The following is a 5,409-nucleotide window of genomic DNA, read 5'->3' as shown; positions in this document are numbered from 1 at the left end:
AGCATTTCCATATCATTAACAAAATTAGTATCATTACAAGTTGGTATGTTAAGCTAAAAAATTATATACATTGAACATCAACTCATGGAGGTTTCCCTGTATTCCGAGTGATCATTTTGATGAAAACGAGTAAAGAACTGGTTTCAGGAATAAAAATTTAAGCAAATAAAGCCTAGCAACGCTTTGATGAAAATTTAGAGTGGAAAATATACCCCTGAAGCATAACCTATGTTTGAGCAAAGTGAAAATTCTAGAATGAATTATTTTCAGATAAAATACCATTAAATATAAATATTCGAAATCGGAAGAACAGTCTATGATTAAAAAAAGACAAAAATAATAACGATGAAAATCAGGTGAAACACAGATTAACTAAAAAAAACGCACAAATAAATATAAATATGCGAAACCCGAAAGAACAGTCTATGACTAAAAGAAGGAAAAATTCAACAATGAAAATCAGGTTAAACACAAATAAATATAAATGTGCGAAACTATGCGAGAAAAGCCTATGATTAAAAGAAGGAAAAATTCTACAATTGAATATTATCAGGTGAAACACAAATAAACATAAATGTGCAAAATAATGGTTGATAAATACTCGACGTTTTGCCTAAATTTTATAATTTCAACCTCTTATCCCATCTCACCTTTTAATACTTCGATTTTTTGACCTTCGACTTTTTTGTTCTACAACCATGAGTTCTATCTTTTGTTCGTTCGACGTTTCGTCCTTTCGACTGTTTGACCCTTCGACCTTTTGTCCTTTCGACCTTTTCACTCAAGTTTTTTTTGTTTCGACCTTTAGTCCTTCGGCATTTTGGCTCTTCGGCCTTTTGTCCTTTTTGACCTTCGACTTTTTGTTCTTCGACCATTAGTTCTATTTTTGTTCTTTCGACGTTTGATCCTTTCGACCTTTTTCCTTCGACGTTCTAGCCTTTCAACCTTTTGTCTCTTCGAACTTTCGACCCTTAGACCTTTTAACCCTTCGACCTTTTGGCCTTTCGACCGTTTGTCCTTTCGACCTTTTGACTCAGATTTTTTGTTTCGACCTTTTGTCCCTTCGACTTTTTGGCCCTTCGACCTTTTGTCCTTTCGACCTTTTAACCTTCGACGTTTTGTCCTTCGACCTTTTGACCTTAGACCTTTTGTCCTACAACCATTGGAAAGTGAGAGTGAGAAGGAAGATTTTGTCCCACAAATAAAGAAGAAAAAAGAAAGATAGGTAGAATAAAAATGTAAGAAGAAAGAAGAAAGAAATAAGAAGCAAGAAAGAAGGAGGAAAATAAAAAGGAAGAAAAAAAAGTATAAAGAAGAAAAAAACGAGAAGACAGAATTGAGACGAAAGAAGGAAGATAGAAGAAACAAAAACGAAGGAATGAAAAAGGAATAAGATTTCTCGCTTGTCATTTTTTGCTTCTACTTTTCTTACTTCTCATTTCCATTTTCTTTTCAATAAATCTAATTTTTCATAACTCATTACTCATTACTCACTTCACACTCCTTATTCTTAATTTATTATCGTATATTTTTCCCTTCTCTCTTTTACATTCTTCACGTCCAATTCTTAAATTTTAATTTCTCATTACGGCCGAACACCTTTACAGTCTCTTTACAGGTGCGAATTCGCACTGCTACCGCCCACATGGGTCTCAATTATTCACTGTTGGTTACTATCAACTCCCCCCAAAGCCAATATTTTGCGCTCTCGCTTGCTCTTGCTGGAAATTATCTCGCTCATGTAAAAGAGCAATGGTTATAACTTTGCAAAATTTTCCGTTTACAATTTACTTATTCTACAATAGATCAACATGTTTTATCTTGTGTTTTGTTATTTTCAAACTTCGCATCAGATTAACAAATTTTCAGATAAATAAAGTGCTTAAGACATAAATTGGCCATTTCGTTCTATTACAAATTTACAACACCGCCTGAATAAAAACGTTCCTTTTGAAGTTCTAATTTATATAATAATTTATGTTAAACAGAGAAACATTCATTCGAAAAGTGAACAAAGATTTGTTCATCTCTTCCATCTAACACATTTGGAAAGAAAGTAAGCTAATGGAAAGCCAGACAATAGCCAATTAAACGTAAACCGGCTGTTGTTTTATATATCTGTCGGTCTTGTTTTTTATATCTGCTCACATTGTAATCCCTTTCTTTTGCCAAAAACAAAAGTCTGACAAGCAATAAACCTCCATCCATCATCTGAAATACTACGACTCAGAAATTACATGAGCATTATATCTACATTCTTCAATTTAGTTTCGTAGAGCAGAATAGGTTCCACTTGCCCCGTTTGAAGGGGTAAGTGGGTCCCACAGGTAAATTCATTTAAGTCACTACCAATGTTTTTGTAACTGAACAAATGGCTTACAACACGTCAACACTTCAACAACGGAAGCATATAGTGATGTATCCGTGGTTAATGTCCTAAAATACTCTGTTCTCTAAGTATGCTTTAGCGATTTTGCTGAACTAACGTTTTTTTTAGGTCCCACTTGCCCCGGTGTACCTTATATCCAGTGGCGCCGGGAGTGGGTGGGACACGTAGGACATGTCCTACGCATGAAAATACTTGGGTGGGACACTCGAAGCATTGTCCTACCCATGATTATGACAAGAACTTTAATACTAAATATCAAGTTAAATATTGATACATACAGTTATTAGATAACAAGAATCTGTAAATTAGTTAAGGAAAGATTGCAGAGCTATTTAGAGGATTTACCTAATATCCAAAATATTTCTGGGTTTTGAAAAGATTTTTTCCTAAACAGTCTCTCGAGATTTTATTATGATTCCAGGATATCCAAAATTGATTCAAGGACGCCTGAAGGTTTTCATCAAAAAGTTCAATTTTTTCAACGTTTTCTAGTGTTTCGTAAATTTTGTTGAAAACTGTCTGAAAGCTGTAATGGTCCTTGATGAGTCAGAAATATTCTTGAAAGTACATTTTTTGAATTCCTTGAAGTTTCTTGGGAAACCACACAATATAGAATCTAAATTTGTTCTCTCTGCATTCACTACGCAAAAGTCCAACATCCGGAGTGCCATAAATAATGGCATAAATACTCTGTGAGATTCATGAAGATTTCTAAAAATCCTTTACGAGATTTGATAATCCTTTAAGGTTTTTGGTCGATTTAAAGTTACTTGTGTGGTCTCTAGCCTTCCGAAATTCCAATGGATTCCTGAATAGTTAGAAAGATAGTGATATCCGCTTGACACCATTAAAAATCTGCATGGAATGTCTGGAATAATTTTAGTATTATCCAGCTTTTTACGCTAGCCATAAATTAACAAGGGGTGAATCAAATTTGACATATGCCTTGTACTTGAATTAAAGTAAGATATCTTGGTAGCCATGAATTAGATTCAATTTTGAGGATCTGTCATATTTGCTTACATCAACATAAGTTTTCAAAAACAAGTACAAATGATCGAAGATAAACTTGTATTTCGTGTTATACTTCTGAATATGAAACTAACTTCATTATTTCTAGGAGTTTGAAGGTGCAACGCAGAACACAAATCATGATTCAAAAACTGAGACTTGAAAATTCCATTGAACGAAGAAATCGGGAAAAGAAGAACAAAATCTCGGTTCTATTTGATCGGTTCGTGTTGCCCCTTGATCCTACTTTGGATGATCTGAACGACCATTTCAACACTGGATACACAGGACTTACTTTAGTGTTTTTTGGGTGATATGTGAACAGATGCAAGCACTGGAGAAATGGAAAAATCCAAATCGTTTCGCAACAGCTGCGTGGAGTGGGGATGTTATATTTTCTGGGAATCACAGATCAGATGATGAGCCATGCCCTATAAGATCTACCTGTATGATTTGTACCCACATGTGATATCACTCTTGATTAAAGTAAAATAAAGTGAATTGTTATTCCAAAAGATATTTTAGTTACTAGATAAAGATTGTCGCTTCGGTTCCCTTTGTTCTGCTGTCCGAAACATGTATACATACCTGTCAAATCGTATGGATTTTCCTTCTTTGACATTTAGCTCCCTATCCTCGCCAGCAAAAGATGTTCCGGACAGCGACGACAGCGACAATCTTTATCTAGTAACTAAAATATCTTTTGTTATTCCATATTACTATCCCTAAATTAACTTGTATTCTGGACTCTTGTATTTTACGTGGGAAACAAAATCCCCATTCGACATTAGTTCAACTGCCAACTACCTACTCTTTTAAATGAAAATTATGCCGGGATGTTATTGGCTATCTAAACCATGTTTTTGACCATGAAACCGTTAAAAAATCTTGAGATTCGTACCCTCAGAAGCATGTCGAGTTCTATGGAAACCTGAAATGAGTAAAAGAAATAAAAATGTGTTCCAAAAGAAACAATAATTGATTGAAATATAAAACCATTTTCATAGACATTTTCAGATTTCGAACAAAATATGACAGCTTAATGTTTGCATTGAAAATTTCAACTAATCACAGATTGCTAAGATCCTTTTAAGCAAATTATAGTTGAAAATTATAGTGGACACATCATGTGTCAAAAGGGGTGATTCAAAGCATTATGGCATTGTTGCGTAAAAAGCTGGATACCCGGAGATATCTCTTAAAGTACAAAAGGATTTCTTTAAACCTTAAGATATTACTTGAAAGTAGCTTAGATTACAGAGTGTTACTCTGAAAACATTTTTAAAGTTTTTCTCAGCTATGCTATCGCCTACCATTATGAGAATACAGAAGCTTGATGGACCGTGATTCTGTGGTACTCGTCGTTTCGTTCGAAAAAAGCGCGATCCTCCTCAGTATACAGAAGGCAATGGGCGTGCGTGATTATTTTCTTGTCGAGAAACAGAGAAGATAAATAATTTAGTGTTTGATAGATCATGTTTCTTTAGTGCGCATGATTTGATCGAAAGAAGAACGATTCTTCTCAGGACGCATAGGCCGTCGGCCGTGCATTGCGCTGAGTAGATTTCGGATCGTGCTATCGCTCATGAACCGAAACACAACTATTAAGTTCGAAATAATGATTTTTTTTAACGCATACCAAGATTATGTTATCTAAACTAACCAAGGATTAATATCCTTTCCCGTGGCGCATACGGAGATGCAGAGAATTCATTGGTCTCTTGAATCAATGAGTTTTGAACTTATTTTCTTATTCTCATCCTAAACGGACTGTAAGAACGTAACCGGCATCGTTGGTGGTTTTGAATTTATGAAACTCTAAAGCATGTACAGTGAGAATAGTTGATTCTCGGCCAATCATGATTCGACTATGAAGGAGAGTATAGCTTTTTTAATAGAATCGAAATTTATACCCAAGTTATTCCTGTCAAATTCGTTTTTCTCCTGTTTGATAAATCTTTTTATTTGTCCTACCCACGTCTCGGAAGGTGACCGCGCCTCTGGTTATA

The sequence above is a fragment of the Armigeres subalbatus genome, chromosome 1 (genome assembly GCF_024139115.2).
Source record: "Armigeres subalbatus isolate Guangzhou_Male chromosome 1, GZ_Asu_2, whole genome shotgun sequence".
NCBI classification, from domain to species: domain Eukaryota; kingdom Metazoa; phylum Arthropoda; class Insecta; order Diptera; family Culicidae; genus Armigeres; species Armigeres subalbatus.
This window is presented reverse-complemented; position numbering follows the sequence as displayed.